The sequence below is a fragment of the Strigops habroptila genome, chromosome 1, assembly GCF_004027225.2.
Source record: "Strigops habroptila isolate Jane chromosome 1, bStrHab1.2.pri, whole genome shotgun sequence".
NCBI lineage: Eukaryota > Metazoa > Chordata > Aves > Psittaciformes > Psittacidae > Strigops > Strigops habroptila.
The window spans coordinates 47,106,646-47,131,304 of NC_044277.2; the positions used below are offsets into that span (position 1 = coordinate 47,106,646).

The window sequence follows — 24,659 nt, forward strand, 5'->3', positions numbered from 1 at the left end:
TGTGAATGCAGAGGGTATTTGTAAATTGAGTTTAAGTGCAGCTGCATAATGGGTGGATTTGCATGTCACAGATCTGGGCTGGATCTTGTGTTAGTCTAATCCATTAACTAAAAAGGACTGTACAGTAATCAGTAACTGAAGGTTGAGAGGAATTAAACAACTTGTTAGAGGGGAAAATAAAATCTCAGCTTCAGTCAAGGGGTGGAACTCAGTGCTGCTCAGATACTACTGAATTGAGAAGAGCTGCATGAATGGACCTGTAGCCTGCCCAGGTTCCTCTGAAATGACTGTAGACAGCCCCCTCACCGAGGAAACCACATGAAATCTGCTGAAGTAGTTTTTCCCTTTAGATTTGTAAGTCTTCTAATAGTAGGCACTGTAGGTCCAAACAGACTCAGTATCAACAGAAAGGTGTTTTTATTCTTTCTTAAATGGCGCTTTAGTTTTAGTGCCTACAGTGGAAAATGTATTTATTGTGCCATGCGCTTGTGTTTAAAAACCTTTCCTTATTATGACTTTGTAAACAAGGAAAGCCATCCTTCCCAGTTGGGAATGTGTTTAGAATGTGTGTGTGTGCTCATGTTTGTGAAGAGCTTTCTGAGTTATTTTTGGTTCCAGTAGATCTATGGGCTACATCCTAGCAGGATGACATAAAAATCAAGTAGCAGTGCTGCTCTTAAGGACAAATCATGAAGAGAAGGTGAGCAGAAAAGGAGTAAGTGGGCAGGAGCAGTAAGAAAGTTGAGAAAGTAATGTGAATTTGTCAAATGGCTTTAATCCCAACTTCAAATTATGGAAGATGAGAATCTACTGCAGCAAGAAATGTTCACTTTTATTAATATATTGCTTTGCCTTTTCTTGCCTGTAAAATGTTTTTCTAACTTCAGATACAGTCAGTTCTGCCATTCCCTAATCACTCCTACAAACTTCTAGAATGTATTTGTCTATATTGCTCATGTTTTCTGGCAGTATGGATATTCACTCTTGACTTTAAAAAACTTAATATTTTTCTCTCCTCTTTTTCATACTTCTCTTCTTTGTTTTGATCTTTCTGTGTTGAAAAATTAGTTGCTTTAGCTTATCTCTTCCTTCTCTCTACCAGAAAGCATTCCCCATGCCCCAGTCCTCTGGGTCTCCACTTTACTGCTTCGGATCCCATTTATTCATCCCTGTTTTTTTCACCTTGATCTGGTATGGCTGTTCCTCCTTTCTGATTAGTTAGTTGCTGTCCCCACCTTCTGTGCCAAGTTGTTTCTCTGCTTTAAAGCTGCAAGCAGAATGCACTGAACAGTGCTTGCACAGTTGGGTTGAGAAACTGAAGAAAAGCAGGTGTGGGAAGCAGTAAGTAGGAGTCGTCTTGCAGCACTGCTCCTGAGTACAGCAGTTCTTACTGAGAGTTGTGGTGTTAAATGAGAATGCAAACAAATATACTGGATTAGTCAATTTGGGATGCATGTGTAAAGACAGGAATACATGTATGATGTCAGAGGATGGAGGAATGAAAATAAATCTTGAAAGAAATTCTTTAACTCTCCTAAAAATACCTTTGCCTCTCTTTCAAGGAAAGTTGTGATAGTGAGTGGATAGAGATCAGACTGTTTGAAAGCTAATGAAGTGAATGAAAACCTAAACCGCACATCCTTCTAGACTACCAAGTTGACAAAAAGCCAACTGTCCTCTGTTTATAAATATAAATGACCAAAATACACCCTTACATTGAGAGAGGGATCTGGATGGAATGACCGGAGTTGAGGATTTCTTCTTTCTCCAGCAAAAAATACTAAAGAGGTGGTTAGTGAGGTGAATTCAATGCAGGGTCTTAAACTGCATGTGTGGCCTAAAACTAAGGACACAACATTTAAGAAAACATCTCATTGCTTTACATTATTTTTAGTTAATCAGTGAGGAACAGTTGACAGACAAGCAGCTTACCTTTCTCTTCTGAAGCACAATACATATTTAACAAAAATAAGGTTTCCCTTTAGCATTTCAGGCAAGTTCCCTGGACTTTCACTTGGACTTCCACCAGTGCCTGTGGGTGCTATGCTCGGATTCAAAGCCTTCAAAAAAAGCATGACCATGGAGGTGTGGTTGCACGTCCCTTTCTCATCACAGTCTTCTGATGCAGCAGAGTGTTACGTTATTGCTCTGCTTGCTCTTGGAGGAGTCCCAGTGAAACCAGTAGACACCCTAAGGTATTTGTCTGTCAGTAAGTTGTTAAAGACAGGCAAAGGTTTACCAAAATAGAATTTTCTCTACTATATTCTGTGGTTTGGGTCAACTGTGTTCTCTCTGGAGGAGGGCAGAGTGTATCGTCTATCCTGATGTATGATCTTTCCAATCTGGGCCTCATCTCAGGTACTGAAGAATTACCTAACTTATCCATTATGTAAAAACACCAGGGCTGTCAGCCTCTGAAGTTCACATTTGAGTTCTGAAGGCCTTCAAACCTTGCTATTTCAGGTGGCTGAGCCACCTGCAGCTTGTCTGAATTTTACTGGGTAAAATTTACTGATTTTACTCCAAAGAGGTGCTCTGTGCAATGCACAGGAAGCTGCATTGCAAGAATTTATGTACTGTGCATGTTGACCCAGTTGTAGGGTCATTTTCTATTGTTGATTTTACCCAGTATAACTGGGTTATGAAAATGAAATATTGACAGGATGGCAAAATAATGGCTTAAGACAACCCTTTAGAAAAACCCTGAATATGGAACATGAGAGTTGAGTGTCTTAGTATCTTTACTGCCCCTAATTCTACCAACCTTGTAAGATGCTTAAGAATAGGACTGGCCTCTGTAGGTTCTCAAATTGATACTGGGGCTTCTAGTTTTTGCATTTGAAAATGTTAGATGTGTTCTTCTGAAGCTTTGACACTTCAGTGGAAGGAGTAAAACTGATTTCTTGAATCTTCATTCTGCACTCTTAACCAAAGAAAAGAATGGGGAAAAAGGTGCTGGTTTATTAAACAGTGGTTCCAATCTCTTAAAGTATGAGTCACCCCCACCTATTCAGAGAGTAGTGGAAGAGGAGAGTTACTTATAAGTCTGTGAGATTTAGCTCTCAGGATCTTGAATTGCTGTTCTCTTGCAGAATTTTTCAAAGGAGAAGAAAAAAGTTCTCCCCAACTGGTTCCTTCCTGTAATCTGTTGTTTGACTTGAACTCATGTTCTTTCTCTAGAGGAGGGCATAGCTGCTCTTTCATCCTAATGTGTGTGCTATTGATCTTTTCAATTTGGGTCTGATCCAATATCCATTGAAGTCAATGAAAAGATTCCCATTGACTTCAATGGGGAATGGAACAGGCCTTTCATGAACTATTTGGTAATATTTTTTGCTATCATTTGAAATTCTTGTACTGAAGGTTTCTCTGAAAAGGTGGTGATTTATTTATGTTAATTGCTGACAATTCCTGTGATGTTTGTGGAATACAGATAATGGATAAATGGGGAAAACGTAAAAAAAAAAAAAATCTGTGCAATACTTGTAATCATGGGCAGATAAGATGCTGAACTATATTAATTTAGTCATTCCAAAAGATTGGCAACAAAAATATGGATTTAATAGTGTTTCTCTGTGATGTTAATACTTTTTTCACTGTATCCTTCCTGCAGCATTTCCATTTAATACTCATGAGCCACTTGCACATTGTCATCCTCTAAGTTGTGTATATAAGTAAAGGATACAATTAGCATGACTATGAACCTGATGTCCTTCTAGTATGCATCAGTTTGGATCTCACTGTAGAAATATGTGTGCAGATTCAAATGTGGTGCACTACTGATAAACCCTCAGCTACACATTCTCACCTACTTTTGTCAACAGGAAAAGAAACTTAATGTTTTGGAATGTTGCCATATATGCTGTTGGTAGGGCACAGTTTGTCAGACACTTTCCCTAATCTCATGCTTGATTTACAATCTCTTCTCCCTTCACAGTGCATAGAGTACAATCCTATTTCTCAGGGATTGTACTCTGTCAAGTCTCCCCTGTACACATGAGAACTGCCTGTCTGCTGGGTGACTCTGTTCAGAGGCATTCAGCTCAAGCTCGGTTCTTTTGAAGATCCTGTAGGTCGCCTTGGCATCAGAAGTCTCAGCCATAATCAAAGTAATACTAGAAAAAGAGCATCCTATGGTGCTGCCTTGCTTGCAGTCAAACATGCAGTGAAGATGCCAGCCTGGTTGGCTGAGTTGTTGAATAACTCGACAGCAATGGACATGGTGGTACACAAAACTGCCATCTTCCACCTGAATGTGAGTAGACCTGGTGTGTGTTACAGGACTTCCCTATTAGCCCCACTGGCATCACAGGCTGTAGAACTTGTCTGAAAGAAGGCTACTAAATTATAGTGACTTCAAGGCTGAGGGTGTTCTGAGGTAAAAGGCATGAGATATTTCTCCACTGGGGATATTTATTTTACCTTCAGGTGATTAGGTGGACTTAGTTTTATGCTTTGGGCTCTAGCTCCGTGCTAGAGCTTTCACAGGTTGAGTAAGTATGTCTGGTAGAGCTGACAGCCATTCATGTTATCCCCTAAGTTGTTTCTGATGTTGAAAAGGTTATTGGCTATAGCTGTGTGTCCCCTGCCAATGAGAAGATGCAGTCTTGCTCTCTCTCACCTCAGAGATTCCTCTCACAAGCCATATGAAAATAATTCCAGCAGATACAGTGGGGACCAGTTGTTCTGAGTGCTGCTCTCCATCAGCACAGGAGTTTCACTGGGCTGGGAACTTCTAGTGAAGTCAGTACTTCTGTGTTTCCAGTTATGACCAAAATTAATTTTCAGATACCATCCTCCTTTGTGGTTGAGCAACACCTTCTTGCATGTCTAGAAATAAGAGCTTGTGCTACCTAACAGTTTCACAGACAGCATGCACCACGAGTGATCATGGACTACCAAATGGGAGGTAATAGAGATTCCACTGTAATGCTTTCCTTCTCTTGCCTCTTTTCTCTTCTTCCTAGTGCCCAGGAATCTTTCATCTTTCTGAATGAGTTGGTAATGACAGAACCTTCTCCTTCACTGGAAGACTTGAAAACTTTCCAGGGGATTTTGTCCCAGAGGATATATGCGGTGCACAGTGAGACTACGAGATAAATCCTGTGAGCAATTGGTGTCATGCTTTGATATCCTAGCTAGAGTTGCCCTTCCTGCTATCAAAAAAATCCTAGAGCTGCCCAAATATATTACAGATCTTGCCATTGTTTTTTCAGTTTCCACTGTCTCTGTGGAGAAAAGATACATGGCAAGGGTCCTTGGTCATTTCTGCAGTACAGAACAAAATCTGAGCTTGATGAAAGCGCTTCTGAGGACAAGGACTCTAAGAAGTTAAATCTGTGATGCACCAAAAGCATATTCATCTGCCTCATTGCAGTTAGTGGCACACTGCCAAGCACTGTTTGCCAAGTACAGTTACTTCACTAGAGAGAGTCACCCTGTTTCTCTTGAGAATTCCTGCACCAAGGACTGCATATGGATTTTACATTAAACAGTTATTGAATGAAAGACAAACAGTGCTTGGACTTGGGACTTGAGCCTAGGTCTCTCTTTTTCCTGAGAGGGCTTCCCAGTTGCTGTATTACAGAGATATGCTTCTACTCCTCCATTTGCTTTGGGCCACAAACTTTTGACATCTTCACAAAATGATGTTCTGTTTGACTGATAGAGTGGAAAGCAGACCCTCTCCTGCAGTTTCCTGTGCCAGCCAACACACATGGTAGTTCAGTGGTGCTTTGAGTTTGCAAGTTGTGGAATTACATCCTTTCAGAATTAATGTGGTCCAGGACCCATATCAGCAACTTCAAATCCTTGATACTTGGGGAAGGGGGAGAACAGGGTGGTAATTACAGCCTTTGTCTCCAAAGATCATAAATTTGAATTCAGAGAGCAGTGTGAAGCCTTTACGTGCATTACAGAATGGCCAAGGCCTGCTAAAATCGTAGCAATTTGGAGAATCTGCCGTACAGAACTTTGTATGCAAAACTACATGCTCCTAAGGAGGATGATGAAGGTCTTGATAATTGTGTTCTTAGATTTTCATATCAAAATTCTCTATAAATACTTCTGTAGGTAGCTTGGTACTGCTCAGATATGGAGGGAACTTGTATATGCCCGAGCTGAAAGCTGTGAAAGTAGGCTGCATAGCTGTTCTTCAAAACCCTGCGCTTACCTTGAGAGACAGTAGATCCATGATGAAGAGCCAACATGGGCAAAGAGGCATAAACTCCTCCCCTTTTTGCTTGGAAACCATTAATCTCTGCTCTTGAGATTGTTAATCAGTCATAAACCCAGTAGATCTTCACCTCTTGAGTGTTTTAAAAGCAGCCTGTTGCACTTCCCGAGTTGTCTGTCAGTGACCTCTTGCAAGTGAAAGCAGCTGATGTCTGTATCATGGAACTGTTATTCTTGACTTGGGAAAGCCCCCTAATAAACCTGTTCATGAGCATTAATTGTAAATGCCAGAACTCTAGAGAACTCTTGTTCTGCTTGGAGGTGGGAGAGGAAGCAAGTGCTGGTGTTTTCCAAGGGGCTGGGTGCTTCCTGTATATCTTTCATTTATCTTACCCCCTCTCCCCCTTTCATTTTTTGCTTCCTATTTTCCTCTTTTTTTTAGCCTGATTTTCCACCACTAAAAAAGGCAGGTGATTCTTTTAGCACATACTAGCAAGGATAGCTTTGGTTGGCTTATTTGCTGTATGTGTCCACCAAGGACTTTACACCGTGTGAACCTGAACTCCCAGTATAATTGGGAAGATACCAGCTCAAACGTGATGTCGCTGCCACCTGCGAGGAAGCAGTTTCCTTGCTGAGTACCATGGACAGAGACACCTCCTTCCTGGCCCAGGAAGTGCTGGTCTGCCACAGAAACCACTCAGCTGGGGACTGTAGTTCACTCATTGGCAAAGGGGTTTGGTGTAGGCAGACCCAGCACAGCTGTTACCAGGTCTAGTTCTTGGTGCAGCAGTCTCTCAACTGTCTTTTACATTTAAATAATCTAGCATCATGTATGAGGCTCTTAGGACTCGTTTTGCAGCAATCCATGCCTTACTGGGCAGATGGAGTATGGCAGCAGAATTTGGCCAAAGTGCTGTTATGCACACGAGGTATATATTCCTGTCTGGAACATGAATCAAATCATCCCAGGACTTGGGCATCACACGTATGAACCTGCGTTTAATCACTTCTGCTCAAAATTTCTCTACTAAATACTCTTTCACTGTAGATGAGGAATTAATATTGAGGACAGCAGTCTGTTTTTCAGGCTTAAAAGACTTCATGTGCCTGTCACCCAGAATCTGTTTTTCAGCATGTACTCAGAGGTTTATGTAAATGGTATGCTTTACTTCAGTCTCTTCTTCCCAAATCATGCTCAGCAGTAGGACTTATGGTCATAGTCCTAAGGTATACCAGAGGACATGTCTATCTGGTGCTTTTTTGACATTGGACTGTGAAAGCATCAATTGGGCGTACCTGACATGCCATTGTGGGTGTGTGCAATAGCATTAGGCTCTGGGAGGGGCCATGATAACATTTGGGTTTTGGCAGTTTGTGATTACCAAGTTAGCTCTACATCGTCATCCGTGTCTCCAAGCACTGACCTGCCCATACAGTTCCCTAGCTTTTTCAGACTTAGTTCAAATGCCTCCCTGGCATTCTGTTGAAAATCTGCCCTAGCTAAATCCAGAACTTTGCTTTACTACATTGACAGTCTGTTGTTCCGTTTATTTATAGCCACTGCTGGGTGTTCTAAAGGTCAAGCCGTTTCCTCACAGAGCATTTCCAAATGGGCAGTACAGGGTACCTCTCTGTGTTACCGTTTGGCTGCTGCGACTTTCCCATTGAATATTAACTTTGCTGTCCTAGTGTTCAAGTGACATCTCCCGCCTGTTTCAGAAGAGGTTCCAATTTCTGAGATCTGCCAGGTGATGACATGAGGTAATCCACTGACCTTTATCGGGCATTCTGTGGAGGATGGAACTGCCAGAGCTCGTTCCAGTATTGGGAGAGCAGTACTATAATCACTATTTGATCTATGCAGCTGAAATTCAGAATTCTCATTGTCCAAGGAAGATAGTTGCCTGCAGGGGAGAGAAGGGGGGGGCAGGGGGAGTCATCAACACTGGCACATATGTGAAGAAGAAAAAATAGTCATTACTTACCCTATGATAACTATGCTGCTTCCAATTACTATTGTAATCAATATGGATCCTGTGGCCAAGCTTGTCTTGCTTTTCAGTCTTCAGTAATACAGACTTTGAATTGTAAAGCTGCTGCTGATACAGGGTCATAGCTACCCTGACCTTTACCCAGTACAATGGGAATTCATGTGTATGATTCGAAGAGGCACACCATTAAAAATGAAGTAACGATTGTCTTGCATGTATGCACATATACACACCTATGGTACGTATTCAATACAGTGTTTCAGAGAATCAGTTACTGTAGAGTAAAATACCTGTTGTTTATTCCGTGCTTCTATTTTACTGGAATATTTATAATACATTGTCGGTGTATTACAAAATGGCTGTTGTTGCCATTACAAATTAGTCTTTTTAAGCGGTGAATTTCTTGCACCTTCTAAAATAATTTTCTTGAAATACTTGCTGTTTTTATTATTGGTGCTTGCTTTAATTACCATTCAGAAATGAACAGAATGGGAGGTACAACAGATTATCATTACTTATATGTTCAGCAGTTAAATTCATAGTTTGAAAGCCAAATGTAACAAAATGCCCCACAGCTCTTTAACACTTTGCTTAATACAGTTGCAGAAGAACCTTAATTTATGTTTATACAATCAGCTGTAGAGTGTTAAGGTTTCTGGGTGATGTGGTAGTTCACTCCCACACCACCTATATGGGCTCAGTTTATCCTCTGAAGCATCATCTGGAGGGTGTAAAAACCCAGCTTTTTATGAAAACAAACAAGAAAACCCCCCCAAAACAAACAAAAAATGAATTGTTGGAGTGGAAAGGTCCTTTAAGACATTCCAGGCCCTGCCTGGTCTTGGTGTAATAAGCTGAGATGGCTGTAAAATCACTTCTGCTTCCATACTGTGACTGTTAGTTAGAGAGAATGGGGTTAAGACAAAGAGAAAGCACATCTTCATTCACCCAGCGTGTTCTGAGCCATACCTTGTGCTTTTTTGAGAAAGACACCTTTTGTATTGAATATTCTGTTATGGAAATCCACTGTGATGTTGAGATAGAAATTTAGCCCTGGCACAAGGTGCTGCACCTATGGGAAACACTGGAACCTGCAGTCCCTTTTACTGAAACTCCTCTGTTTTTTGCAAGACATGAGATATGCCACTAATTCCAACTGTTCTTCCAAAATGACTGATAGTTGAGGCAAACTCTTTCTTAGTGTGAACCCTTAATATTCCTAATTTTATATCCCTGTACTTGTACTAAGAGGTCACAGTCCTTAGCTGGAGATACCATTTGGGAATGCTGTAGTGTAACTGAGATCTATGACCTCTTAATAAGCATCAGGAGAAAGAGATGGGGATCAGTCTACAACATGCCCTGGGGGTACTTTCCCTTCAAGAAGGCAAGCTGGAACTGTTCAACTTTTTTCTTTCTTTCAGTTTTTTACCTTCAGGGGAAATTGATCGATTTGGAGATGATTATTCCATAATCTCTGAATTTTTCTCTTCTACACTGCAATGGGAACTCCTTGAAGTTTAAAAGGGTTGTGTCTCCTGTGTGCACTGTGGAATGAACCCAAGGAGTTTATGGAGACAGCAGTTCTCTTAGCACAGTTACTGTAATAGTAGGCAAGTTTGGAACTAAAATACCAGGAGGATCTGTGGACAGAAAAGGGTAAATTTTGTATTAAATTTGGCTGACTGAGCATGATCACTTCTCTCAATGGATGCTTCATTTGGGATTTATTTTTGGGGGGACAAAAGTGGGGTTTTCCCAGCAATGTGGATGTATTAAAAACATGGTAGAACTGAGAGTTATGGTGAATTGAAGCAAACTAGAAAAGGTGAACTGGCAGTTGACTTCCAAAAATCTCAAACTTGGCAAAAGAGTATTTGACATGGATTTGATAATGACATGAAATGCTGGAACATTATCTATGAAATCTTGCTTTAAATTTACTTTTAATAATGTTATCAAAATCATGTTAAGTTTATACACATACAAGTGATTTAATATTTTTATCTGAAATATTTCTGAAGGACATAAAATGCAGCATATTTTTTTGCCTGTACGTAAACAAGGCATGCTTTCAGGACAGGGAATGAACTGAGTGCCTCAAAATGTCTTCAGAAATATTAAGATACTACATAGATAGATAATGCCATGAATTGGCACTTGGTCGATATGTATAATATACGGGAATTAATTTTAAATTTCATAAGGATACCTGTCACTGGTTTATTACCTCCCTCACCGTGACCAAAACCAGTGTCTCTCGTTTGTTTTACTGCTGGATCCCAGCAGGAAGTGCAGTCTAATGACTGAAGGAAGGTTGGGTGACTCATGCGGGGGAGGCTGGAGAAGGGTCAAGTTTTTCAAGTACTTTGCAAACCTTCTACCAGCTGTAAAAGCAAAAGCATAGGGAAATTAAGCAGCAGTTGCTAATTTACCTTTCTCTGACAAATGCAGGCTTCAGCATGAGTTCATAACACATCAGTTTTATCATTAATAGATTATTTAACATCAATAATTTTTCACGTGTATTCGTTTATTTCTTACTGCTATTATCTGACTTCAGTAGTGGCCAGAAGCGATGCTTGGGTTTTTGCAAAACACTGAGCATGTTCGATCTTTCCTGTAAATTCAGTTTCTAAGCAACACATCTTTGTCCTGAACTATTTTAATGTCAATAACCGTAGGTTTCTGTGTAATTATTTTTCCAAACTGCATTTGAAATACTGAAAACAGTTTTAATATTTGCATTTTCTGTCATGTTATGATTATAATATTTTGTATTACAGGACAGTCTTTCATTTACCAGGCGTCTGTGTAGCCTGACTGGAGAATGTTTTCAGTTTATGTCCATCAGTTGTTGGCTGTAATCTTTGCTTCACCGAAACCAATAGAAATGTCATTATTATGTTTGTTGAGGGCAGGATTTCTGCTAGTGAGTTCAAGTTCTCATTTGATTGTATTATTACTCTCAGGATTCTTCTCCATGGCACTCCGGTCTCTGCCCTTCCAACACTCTTTATCATTTCAAAATAGTCAGTGTTTAACAAACTTATTTCCAAATAGCACTTCCCAAACAACGGACAGGCTGTGGTATTCACCCTATATTTGCAAGCAGTTTCCTATGGCAGGTTACTTCCAAAGTACCAAAGCTTCCCCTGTCTGCCATGATACCAGATGCTCTCAAAAGCAAAGGTTGAGAAAATGGAAGAATGCAGTTTATCTTTTGTGACCTTCCTCACCTGTCATTTGATTTTCTCTTGCTATTTGGTACGCTTATTCTTGCTACTGAGGCTCTACTTTTTTGTTCTTGTTATCTTTATATTTTCCATTCTCTTACTGAGTGTTTCTGGAGGTCTGCTTTTATTTCTGTTGCCTTTTCCAGTATCAGCAGGTCAGGTATCCTTGCAGTTCTTCCTTTCACTGAGAAGGGTGGAGGTGATTTTCTGTAGTGCTGGGATATCCCACTGCTTCTCTGCTTCTTGTCCGTTCTCCTTCCTTTCTCACTCTCAGCTTTTCTGCTGTTCACTTCTGTTCCCTTTTTTGCCTCTAGGATCTCTTGAATAGTGCTACTATTCCTTTTGGGTACTTCAGCAAGAATAGCAGACATACTCACTCAATATGCTTAGTTTCATTCTACAGCTTCTGCTGGACTTGATGATGGTTTTTGTAGGGACCAAGAACATAGATTCAGTCTCAAGTCTACAGCCCATCTCGATACTTGCACAGTCATCCATTGCAACAGTCTCATTCTTGATTTGATCACTTTTTGATCATTTTTATAAATGCTCCAGCTTTTGTGTAATGTTTCTTCAGGAATGCACCACAGTGAATACCACTGAAGAATCGCAAGAAGTTCCCAAGGGGTAGAAACATTTGCCCCTCGTAGAATAGGGCAAAAGAATGTTTGGTATTCCACAGAGCATATGGTTCTTGTCATCTCAATGCAGGCATAGCTGGCCCTGATTTATTGTTAAGGGTGAGTTTGTGTATGCTGAGTTGCCTTCATGAGAAGCTTACAGACTTTTGTATTGCATTTCAGTTATTGGACAGTGCCTGAATGCTTAAAAATTACTTGCGCAGTTCTCCTCTATGGGCATGGAAAGAGGCCCAGTACAAATTAAAGCCTAAATTCTACCTATTGCAAAATTCATAGGCTTGGATATGAAATCAAAGAGAATCTCTGTATGCTATGAGTCCCACAGATTTTTTTCATACAATGTTTTTGAAACTGCACCTCAGTTAGTGGATCTGATGCTGTGAGGGTGGTGAAAGGGCCTAGCAGATGTGACTGATTAATAAATACATGTTCAGTGTATCAGTATTGTTCTTTGCATGAGGGGCAAACCTTGTATTTGATATGCCTGTAAGAATTGCACAATGCTTTTCATCTTCTATGCTCCAACATAGCATTTTACAGCTATTTATCTACAGTAACATGAAATGTAGCCAGCTTTGCAGAAGGCAGCAGCTAAGACCCATGAGACATAGTAGGGGGAGACAGGAAACTCTGGCCAAGAATAATGTGGCAAACCTCCTGCTCTTGTGAAAAATGCCACAGGATCTCTGCTGTCCACAAAAAGCAGATTGCACTGCAACTTTTAAGATGTGAATGGGTGGATTATTCCAGACATGCATTGCTAAAATGTGGCTGATGCTTTGGTTTTCATGTGAGTAGTAGTCACAGGAGTTCTGTGTTTCTAAATGATATGACTGTGGCAGCACAAGCTCTTTTACCATATGCAGAGGGAGGCTGCCCCTGATAACCCAGCCATAGCTGTAGAGACTGTTCCGCATGCAAGGGTTGTCAGTCCCACACGATTCTGAATCATGGGGTTGAGGAAGCGGCTCAGGGTAGTGTTTAACCCTAAAGTCGTATCCCGGCCCTCCCTTTTCTGCTTGCCTCTCTTCTCTGTGAGCTCTAGTACAATATTTTGACTTGTGAGCCCAGAGGGTTGACTGTGTGGCAGACGCTTAAGGTAATTATGGGCTTACTTATACATTTTACTGTCAAATTACGTAATTTTCGATAGAGGGCATAATGTATGCTTTCTAATACATACTCGCTGAGGCTCAGGGTTCTGCTTCTTGTTAGATAGCTTAAAAATCAAACCACGTGTTATAACAGACCCTAGTACAATTGCCGTAAAATGCTTGCAGCATTCTTCCCTTTCCTTCCATAAAATTCAAGGATGTATAAATACAGGATGCTCTGTGGAAGAAAAGTTTGGATGTGAAATCTTTTACTGTAATATGTGGAATGTGTTTACTAAACTGTGGAAGCTATTAGGGGTACAGGAAATGTTGTGTATTTAGGTAGTCAGTATGGTCTTAGTGAATTGAGACATGGAATAATCATTCTTCCATCAGCCAAGTGCAGTAAACGTGGTTTGCAACCCAGATGTTATTTGCATAGTTTGTAGGTTTGCCAGCTATTCTCTTAATAATGAATTATATAGTTTTATCAGAACTACATGCCTGAGTCTAAGGAGGGGGAATGGAAATAGCAGAGAACAATGTATTTTACAAACAAATGAAAAGAAAATTAACTATTTTCCTAATGACTGAAAATAAGTTTTGATTGCACATTGCAGTTGTATTTGGTGACACTAGAACTGAAAAAAATTTACCTTGAGTGTAAGAATGATTCTTAACATTTCCTCTACTCCTGTGGAAGTGTCTTTTTGGATGGAAAAGAAAACACAATTTTCACCAAGCATCTTTTTCTGTAAAAAGATGTTGCAACTTTCGGCTGGCTCCAAGTTGTTCATTAGAGTCTTTCTCCTTCTTTCTTATACATTGCTTAAAATGCTGGATAAAAGATTCTTCTTTCTTACTGCTTCTCAATAAGCAGTTAAATCAGATTGAAAAAAGAGTCATTGTGAGTTAATTAGATTGCATATTAGCTTTAGGGACATGGCTCCAATGTAGAACTCTTTAGTTGCCTTTTGTATAATAGCAGTTGCCCGTAAAGGTGTTGTATGTTAAAATTCCAATATAATTATGTTGTATGTTTCAATTAAAAAGAGTATAATCAGCATTTTTGCTAGGATTTAATCTATGAGAAACATGGACAGTTGTTTTTGGGGGTGTTTGTGTGGTTTTTTTCCTCAAGAAACTGTACATCATCTCCTGGACCCAAAAAGTATCTATTTTTGTATGCGGGTAGCTCGCCTACACTGGTGAAATGCTTCTAAAATAACACATGTAATGTAATATTATTGTGTAAGTAAGGACTGTAGCATTCTCCTTTTCCAGACCTTATGAGCGTAATCAGGCGTACCATATTTTAAGAAACACTAAGCCTGTCTGAGCAAAATGCCTGCAGGATCTCATCCTTCTCCCCCTATTTCTGGTTTTGTTGAGTTTTTTTATAAAACATAGACCTGGCTCAGATTTATGTAGTTCATTTGAAGTTCATGCAGTGAGTGGATTAATCATTCAAAGATGGATAGCTAAATAAAGTTACTTTAGGTTGCAACCTGAGAATTGCAACTCCAAAACCGATCTCATAGAATGAGTCCTCATATGTTCTTTGGCATGATTCTTCTGTTGCCAGTCTGCACTGTTTTCTATGAGCTAAAGCAGGAAGGATGAAGATTAAAATTCTTATTTCCAGTCTAAGGCCTGCTTGGTGACTTGTTTCCTCCCTGATATTTAAAATTAAAACCACTCACTAAGCCTACTTTTTTAGCATTGCCGCAAGTACCACTGTTTTCTCTAAGTTGAGGAAACATAAAGAAATTATTCCCAGACTGAAAGCCAGTAAACTTCAGACTAGAATTTACCTTTACAAAGGTAAGTAATTTTATAGAATATTAACCTTCTCTGCATTGCCTCACTATTCAAGGCCATGTCTTTCTAACTTCTCTTCCTTTCCCACTCTCCCCAGTTCTCATTCATTTTTTAAATTTCTTACCTTTCTTCCTTTCTGTAGTACATTTGCTGAGAATATGGAAGACTCTTGTGCTGGTAGAAGGGGAAATGATGTAACTGTGTGTTTGATCTGATGGGTTTTTTAAATAACTTACAAGCAGTAAAAATCTGAACATCAGCGACTAATGTTTCTCACTTTCAGGACTTTTGTGTTACAATTATTTGCCTGTCCTTTCAGAAGATTCCTAAATGAAAGAACAGACATGGTTATTCAGTACAGATTTGAGGAAGAAACTGGAGAAATTATTCTACTTGGTTGCTGACAAGAAAATTAATGCAAGCTGTTGCTCCTTCATAAAGGAAATAATAGGTTTGAAGTCCACTCATTTCTTCCATTGTTAAGCCATGAGTAGATTTTAAGCTATTTAAAATTACTGATCCTGAAAAGCTAACCTACATGAAAGAGGTTCAGAGAGTGCATAGTTGAATGTGGAGGGGACCAGGTGAGAGTAGATGAGTTAGATAAATTAGTGTCACTTTTCATAAGTAATTACTTACAGTCAGAATCTTCTGCTTCATGTAGATAATTAATTACTTCAGTGTTTTCATCCAGAGAAAGGTATACAGCTTTTTCCTTTTTTTTTTTCCTTTTTTTATTTTTTTTAATAATTTGAACTTCCATTTTGCAATGACTAGTGAAGAAATACTGACTGCGTCTCTCTCAAATGTTGTCTGTCTGGGGTTTAACTCCCAATGTGACAGTACCTTTTTGCGTTAGGCCTCTGATATATTTCTCCTCACAGTGTCTCAGAAAGATTAGGAAGATCTAAGGGTACTTAAAAATTAAATAAAAAAATTAACTTAATCACTTAAGGTGAGATATACATGCTTGCATCTGAAGTTGTGATCCTGAAATGCTCTGCTCAGCTATTAACTCCCTTAGAAGACTTTCTGGCGCACTTAATGGTCTCTTGTCTCAGCCTGAACCCAGAATTACCACTAGAATTTTCTCTAAGCTGAGGAAGCAAAAAGAAATTATTCCCAGACTGAAAAGCAGTAAACTTCAGACAAGAATTTAACTTTACAGGCAAAGGTAAGTAATTTCACTGAATACTAACATTCTCCACATTGCTTTGTTCTTTTGACCATTCCACAATCTAATGCTTTCCACTATTTCTTCCAGGCCATCAGTGAAGGAAACTTTTGCATATGAGGTGAAATGGTGTACCAGGGAGTTGTTATTCAGGAATGCTCCACTTCCAAATTTGAGACATTGAGATGCACAGATTATTTTTTAAAAGAAGTAACACATAAAAGACATAATGGTAACTCTATGTTGACTGTTCAGATTGTTTATAAATAGCATCATGCCGTTAAAGTGCAGGAAAATACTGCTGGAGATCTTCTGTTAGAGCTGTGAGGAATGGAGGATGTAGAGGTTGTTTGTTCAGTGGTGCATTTCTAACTATTCTTTACCCTTTTCCCGTTGGCTTAGCTGGGAAATAGGAATATATGGCATTCCAGGATGAAATTACTGGTACAAAGCAGGTCTACTAATTTAATCAGAATTGCTAGCCTTTTCCTTATACTAGTTATGCCAGTTAATACTATTACAGAGAAGCAAGTTATGGTGCATGCAAGTCATGGTACATGCACATGCTACAGATCACTTCCACAATGGATTTCCATATAGAATCATAGAATCATAGAATCGTAAGGGTTGGAAAGGACCTTAAGATCATCTAGTTCCAACCCCCCTGCCATGAGCAGGGACACCTTGCCCTAAACCACGTGGTTCAAGGCTCTGTCCAACCTGGCCTTGAACACCGCCAGGGATGGAGCATCCACAACCTCCCTGGGCAACCCACTCCAGTGTTTCACCACCCTCACTGTAAAGAACTTCTTCCTTATATCTAACCTGAACTTCCCCTGTTTAAGTTTGAACCCATTACCCCTTGTCCTACCACTACAGTCCCTAAGGAAGAGTCCCTCTCCAGCATCCTTATAGACCCCCTTCAGATACTGGAAGGCTGCTATGAGGTCACCACGCAGCCTTCTCTTCTCCAGGCTGAACAGCCCCAACTCTCTCAGCCTGTCTTCATACGGGAGGTGCTCCAGTCGTCTTATCATCCTCGTGGCCCTCCTCTGGACTCACTCCAACAGCTCCATGTCCTTTTTATGTTGAGGACACCAGAACTGTACACAGTACTCCAAGTGAGGTCTCACGAGAGCAGAGTAGAGGGGCAGGATCACCTCCTTTGACCTGCTGGTCACGCTTCTTTTGATGCAGCCCAGGATATGGTTGGGTTTCTGGGCTGCAAGCGCACACTGCCACCTCATGTTAAGCTTCTCGTCAACCAACACCCCCAAGTCCTTTTCTGCAGGGCTGCTCTGAATCTCTTCTCTGCCCAGCCTGTAGCAGTGCCTGGGATTGCCCTGACCCAGGTGTATAGCTGTAACAGTACTGCACTGGTTTCCACATTGTCCTTTTTCCATGACAGATTATACCACTGTATTTGGGATACAGAGTGAATTCTTCTGACTCTGAATTTAGGCTTTGTGGAACCTCACTATGAAGTAAGATCTGGACGTATAAAACTTGCAGCAACATTGCTTTGCTACAAGGTTGTATATTGATTTAAACTACTGGGTCCTATCCATCAGAGCTTCTATTTCAGAAGAAATTTTCTGGGCATCTTTCTTTATCATAAGTACAGCAAGCCCTTGAAAAAACTGCTACTATTTTTAGAATTGTATTCAGAAATGTATGTTTTATTTGAGATCCCAAATACCTGTCTCTGTAGCTCCAAAGTAAAGGATGAGGTTTTAACGATTAGAGGGCAACATCTGTTAACTCTGCCTGTTTTGCATATCTATATACCATATAAATTTGTTCAAATGATTTGAAAATAGGTATTCATAAAAGTATACCCAACATTTAGTTTACTGACCATAACGTGGTACTCATTGAAGCGAGATTATGATTTGCAAATGGATCTCTAAGTCTAAGTAATTTTGCAGATGTGTAAAATGTCTTTTGTGGAAGAAATGGAAGGATGGCAAATCCTGTAAGTAAGGTGGAGAACATGACTGCTAAAATCTTTAGTTGCTGCATAAATATCCTAATAGCTGAAAGGATACAGAAGTGCCCAAGACCCATGTCATTTTGTGCTGAAAGCTAACAAAGCAGTCCTCTGTTTCTCCACCCTCAACACTGCTCCAGTTGAACTTAAAAAAGATTTAAATATTGGCATGAATAAATGTGACCAGACAAAACAGTTAGCAGGACTGTTACCTCTATGTTTTTAAGTGATGCTGAAAGCAGAACTAGCATCTGAAATGATGGAATAGAACTCTGGATTTCAATGTAGTCACTTCAGCATACTCACACAAAGATTAACCTTTTCTCTAAAACTAGTAGTTAGGTATTACTGTGGCAGCTTTCTTTGGCCTTTTATTTACTGTTAATTATTGGTGTTTGCTAGAGCAAAGGAAGAAGAACATACTTGAGGAAAGGACCTTGTGCTCAGTATAATAATCTGGTTAATTTGGGAATCTAAGCTGAATCTGTTCAGAAGCTCTTCATTCATAACATGCATGTCTACTGAAGTACAGGAAGGCTGAGCACAAGCAGATAATGGACATTCAGGCCCCTGTATTGCTAAAGATACCCTTCTGGGTGTCAAAGGGAAGAGGGTGATTAAGAAGAGAAGTGCCTTGCGTAGAATGGAGTAGAGACCCTTGCAGTAGCGAGCAGTAACTGTGTTATGTCTGTATTGTATGGCATAATGCCACACAGAGATAGTTTAGCTCTCTAAGTAAGACAGTTGTATTAACTTTTGAGTAAACAATTTCTCTTTCTGAGGATGCTACGTCAGTTCCAGGGCTGGCAAGATCCCCAGTAACTTGGATTTTTTATGTTTGCTTTAATGCACAGTGTGGATGTGCCAAGTCTGTGTATTTGATTTGCGAAGGACAGAAATGTAGTGGTTTCCACTTGTTGATTGTTGATGTTGTATGTCGTCTGCATAGTGTGACAGTCCTTTCATAGAGTTAACTCTTTGAATACATATTTCTATATGTATTCAAAAATACGTATAGAAAATAGTAGTTTCACACCTGTATCCTCTGAACTTGGCAGGTGACTGAATCCAAGAGACGAGAGGCTTTCAGTCACTGAAGGCAGAGATGTAGTTAAATTCAGATGCATTGTTCAGCCTGTTGAATTTGTCTGTTCACTATTGGCCTGCTGTAAGGTAGAGAAGTGTGCAGGTACCTTTCTGAACAGGGGAAGAGAGTTCAGTCTGTTAGCAGTACTTCTGTGTGTCATACTGTCATTACAATGTGTTTCATTTTATATTCCATTTTTCCTTGTTAATTTGATACTGTCAGTAGTTAAAACCAGGTAATTTGATCCAGAAATTATAAGAATCATCTGTGGAGAATTGAAACGTACAGAAATATAACATGAGAGAGAGACCTGTCTTGTACCTGTTTTTCTGTACCAGTATACAGTGACCCTAGAGAAGTTAAACAAGGAATTTTCTTTTAAAAGAGAAGGCAGAAATTCTACATGATATTAAGGAGAAAAGAGCCTCAGGGAGGATATTTCAATCACTGTGAGCTGACAAAATGCTCCAGAGCAGCACAGTCCATTTTTAGTGTCATGTTGAAGAATGGAGGCACAGTTCAAGGGTGTGCTATTAGTATCGCCAACCCAAACTTCAAGTGTCCATGTGATGGAAAGGACCCTGCTGTAGACAGCTAGCTCAGCTGCTGAGTGGTAGTAACTTGGGAATACTAACAGGTTTTTTTGTGAGATCTTATTAAAGATAAGGATCAAAAAATTCTTGATGAAAATCTAATAATTGATTTATTTATCATTCTTTTTAAGCTGGAGCACACTGACCTTTTTAAATATTGAAAACTAAAACAAAACCAAAAGAGAATAACCTGGTGAAGTATAGGCACTTCTGCCATCTTTGTTATTATCCTGTGCCTCACTCAGGTGGTGTTTCACAGTTACCTGGACTACTATCAGACTTATGCCTCGAGGACATGTACAGTGCTCATGAGACAGGGCTTTATAGAGCAGACTCACACAGCACTCTTGCTTCAGAGATGAAGTGATTGCTGGCCAGGAGAAATGAAAAGGGAGCATTACATCCCACTGCAAATGTGATCTAAACCAACAAGCTGTAACCTGCACTGACAAGAAAATTAGCCTTGCCACTGTATTTAAAGGAGAAAAAGCATTTTTGGGTAAGATGTAAGGCAGTTTCCCTTTGGAGGTGTAGGGGATCACCATGTTATCAGAGACAGGGTGAAGCTCTGGAGTGGGAAACCATAGAATGGTTCTAGTTAACTTTTTAAGGCATCCATGTGTCATTCATCAGACTTGCTTTTTGTCTGTCTGAAAACAGAATAAACAAAGGGGATGGTCTGCTACGCAGTTCTTTTCAGTGAAGGAGGTAATCTTGGTTCACTGAGCAGAATATAAAAACAAGTCATTCTTGATGGCATATGCCATAATGAATGCTTGATTTTGAACGTATGAGGAGTACATGCCCCTCCTCAAAGCCACACTGTCTGAGTATGACACCCGCAGCTTCCATGACCAAAGAGGCTGAGAAAAATGTTTTAAGGGGGGAAGTTTTGATGGCATGTCAAGGTAGGCAGTTATAGACTGTCATGACAAAAAGCCCTGTGTGAGAACAAACAAATATGTGAGCTTGTTTTTTTAGTTTATAAAACTGTTTGCCAGGGATTGTAAAAATGGGAGCAGTAATTAGGATCCGTATGCAAATGGCATTGAAACTCTACACAATTATTCCTTACCTCACCTACAGCTTTCTTTTCCATTTTCTTTCCTCCTCTAGCACATTTCAGCCAAAACACAACCCACACCAAATGGGCCCTGCAGCATCAAAGCTGACAAATCTAAACTGTGATAAAATAAGGGAAACAGAATTCGTACAGTTGGAGATTTTACAAAGGGCACCTGCCAGCTTTTCAGGAGCTAACCAGAGGAGGGTCCTTTGAGTAAAGCACCTCAGGAAGTTTGTCCTCTGTCATGTATAGGCCCCAGGTTAAGTAAGAGTAGTGGATAAGAGCAGTAGCATAACCAGTGGCTGAAAGGAATGTAAATGTTGAAGTGGATGACAAAACACAGAGCAATGATGTTCCCATATAAAATTGTATCCAGTAATGGCATTTCTGCATCTTTCATCAGCTGTAAAGATGACATTCTGTAGGAGAACATAAAGGTAATCTATACTTCAGTCTCTGTATAGAACTATGAGAGCCTCCGACATCACACAAGAAGGTTGTTTGGCCATTGGCTTTTTCTGGGTAGCCCAAAACATGGAAACCCAGCAGGACCTCAGCACACCACCACAGAATTCAGGCATGTCTGCCTCTCTGGTGGAAAGAGCCTGTGTGGTCTTTCTGTGCCTCTGGGAACTAACCGAGACTCACTGCCAGTACAGCGCATTGGGTGTAGGATGGTTCGTCTTCACCTAAGTCTCGGTCCTGACAAAGCACACATACATCTGTCATTGACAGAAATCATGAGAATATGATTCTGACGGCCATTTCTTCATGTACGCAGTCACCCGGAAGGGTGATGTCAGAAACTGTGTGGCACGCCACAAGAAAGCGGGCTTGGGTGAGCAAGCAGTAGTCATCTTAGGAGGAAGACAATACATGGAGTCACTGCATGACTCCATACATTATTTCCTCTGTGCCCATGGGACCACAGATGAGTCAGCAACAGTTCGTGGTTTGTAGTAACAAAAGTAGCTGACAATTGTAACAAAATCAGTATGGATGCTTGGTTCTCATCCAGGGCCAGCGGGAGGTTCTCAACCAACAAAGCCAATGCAGTCTAGTCTATCAGGACATCTGTTGCTTATGAGGAGAGTGATGTAAACAAAGAACAGCCCTTTCTTCTTGTTTTATCTGCTCATTAACAATGTGATGCCTTGTGAACCATAAACATACAGTGTGTGTTAGTTACTGGCTTTGGTGCTGATTATACTGTTGTCAGATAGGAAGTCTTCTCTTTTAAGATACTTGCAACATTGTCGCAGGAATACGGATCAGGAGTGGACCTGCATCACTGAAGTGACCAGTCTTAGGGTATGATACCACTGATGTCTAGTTTTCACATGCCATCATCAGCATTATTTTGGAATATCTCCCTCACACTGAAAGCTGTAAAGCCTGTACTGAAAGACAAAAAGCCACAACTATACTATGCCAAAGGGAGACCACAGAAGAGACTGAAGCTGTCACCAAAATGTCCTTGCAGGAGCAGGATATTTTTAAAATAAAATGTCCAAAAGATCATGGGAAGCAGATGATGTGATACTGCAGAGGAAAGGTCTCTCCCAACTGGTGGAAAAATTGTGTTCCTGAACTCCTTATTGTGTGATTGATTTAACCCTCTGGGTGTGGGGAAACACTACTACCAGGCACCCAGGGTGAAAGGACAGCTTCCCTCCCGCATTTATGCAGATTGTGGCCAATTTCTGTAAGAAGATGAGGGAAAAACCTCATAAGTCAAGTGCATCAAAGAGAAGGATTAAATCCTGTTTGGTTCTGTCAGGTGACAGTTAACTCCCTGAATCATGAAAAAAGAATGGAGAGACAAACAAGAATAAGTCTCTTTTCAAGAGACTCTTGTGCTGAAGCACAGGGGGAGATCATACAATTTTCACCATCCCTCTTTCTCCTCCAGATGGATTCCAGCTAGATGAGCAGGATAAGCAGTCTTAGATAGGGATTTTGTTGTTAGGCATTTATAGGAGATAGGACCAAATGTCCCTAGAATTTCATTGTGATGTGGGACCTACCTCTTCACCAAATGCCTTTGAAAAATCCTATTTCTATTGCATTGTTCCCCTTTATTTGCCGTTCGGTACCTGGGTTTTGCTGTGATTTACATAGTAAGTTGAAAGCGAGCAGCACCATAATCTTTAGAGGGTTAAATGCTACCTTCTGCATTTGTGTACGAATCCCTTTGACCCCAGCAAGACTTCTGCTCATGCAAGAGTAGGGAGTACAGCCTTGTCTCTGGCAGCCCTCAGGCAGTAGTTAGGATTTGTTCTAATTAATGGAGTCTCTAGTAGGAATTATTCTGCATTTCCCAAATACATAACCAGTGAGTTCTAATGTCAGTTCGTTGTTCTGTTTTAATAGGGCTTTCAAACATTTCCTCTAGGCTTTCAGAGGAGAAATCGTATTGAGTGCATTATTCAGTATTTTAGGCTGTGCTCATCGTTGCATTCTTTCTAATCAAAGCACCTTTTTGGTTATTGTGTGCACTCATAAACTATAGACAGCATGCAGTACATAGATTTGGCTGCTTTTACATAGCCACTCTGAAAATTGTAAGCAGAATTGCTTTTCATTTTGCCTGACAGCCAGTTTTAATTTTATTCATCATTTTATCAGATTATATAACGTTTCTGTTGTCTGTGTCTGTCTTCTGACTGCTTTCGTTTCCCTTCCTTTTTTCCCCATATTATGTTTATGCTGAAAATATGAAAACAACAATAAAAAAGCAACCAATAATAGCTTCTTGCAGTAAAAAGGGCTTATTAAAGGGATATTTTCTGCCTGGGTGAAAAAATTCCTTGAAAATATCATAAATACTTTATAACACACAGAGCTACACTTTTATTGTCTTCAGAAGTTGATTGTCTACATAAGCCATTTAGAAAAAAAAAAATCAACAAAACTAAACAAAACTAAAAATGTCACATTTTAAAAAATAATTAGGTGAGTTTTCTTCACAGGCCAATTAGGCAGATTCCAGATGAAACATCAGAAAAGGATTAAGCAACCATACAACGGGTGAGAGCTTTTCAAATCAATCTGATGACAAAGCAGATATACTTTCATTTTGTAGAAAAATTGCTAATACTGGAACATCCAATGGGCTTGGTTTTATTACATGTTTACAGGGCTCTTCATTGTGGTCTCAGCAATATGAAGAGCTCTGCAAGCATGCAGTAACAACTGAGCAGACTTGGTGTTAGCACTGTTCATTGATGTCCCTTGTAGCAGGGAACTTCTGTTCAAATAACCACTGAAGGTCTGTGGCGTGCTCCCTAACCTTGGATTTTAATGATAAAGAGCAGAAGGAGGATCTTTCTAGTAAAGCTTTTAGATCATGTTTTGTTTTCTTTTCTATAAGTACATAAAGTCTTTTCTTTAAGATATCCAAGATTTGCTGGTAAGGATGATTCATAACTGAAGTCCAGTTTTCCTTTGGGATAAGGCACCAGTGTTTGTTTTTTGTTTTTCTAGCATAGCAACTGAATTTCATCATTCATTTTGTCATTTAGCAATAGAAGACAACTTCACCAAAGAAGCTCACAGTACAAGTAAAATTGGAAGTAAATGGAAGCCATATGTTACTATAATTTCCAAGGTTAAGAAAAAGCTATAGTTCAGGCTGTATGCTTTTTAAGGGAGAAAGAAGTACACTTTGTTATCAGTAGCCTTGAGTTTTTAGGGGTTTTTTTAATAATTATTTATTTTGTTAATGGTAGTTTGAAGAACACATTATGCCCAAAGTGTTCAGAGCAAGGTTGTTGCCTGGCAGTAATC

The 24,659-nt window shown here is 39.9% G+C and overlaps 1 protein-coding gene across 9 annotated transcripts in view; it reads left to right on the forward strand.

Annotated features, from left to right (window-relative positions):
- ZNF521 (zinc finger protein 521) overlaps positions 1 to 24,659 on the forward strand; it is a 234,059-nt gene that overhangs the window by 24,919 nt on the left and 184,481 nt on the right. The window lies entirely within an intron of this gene.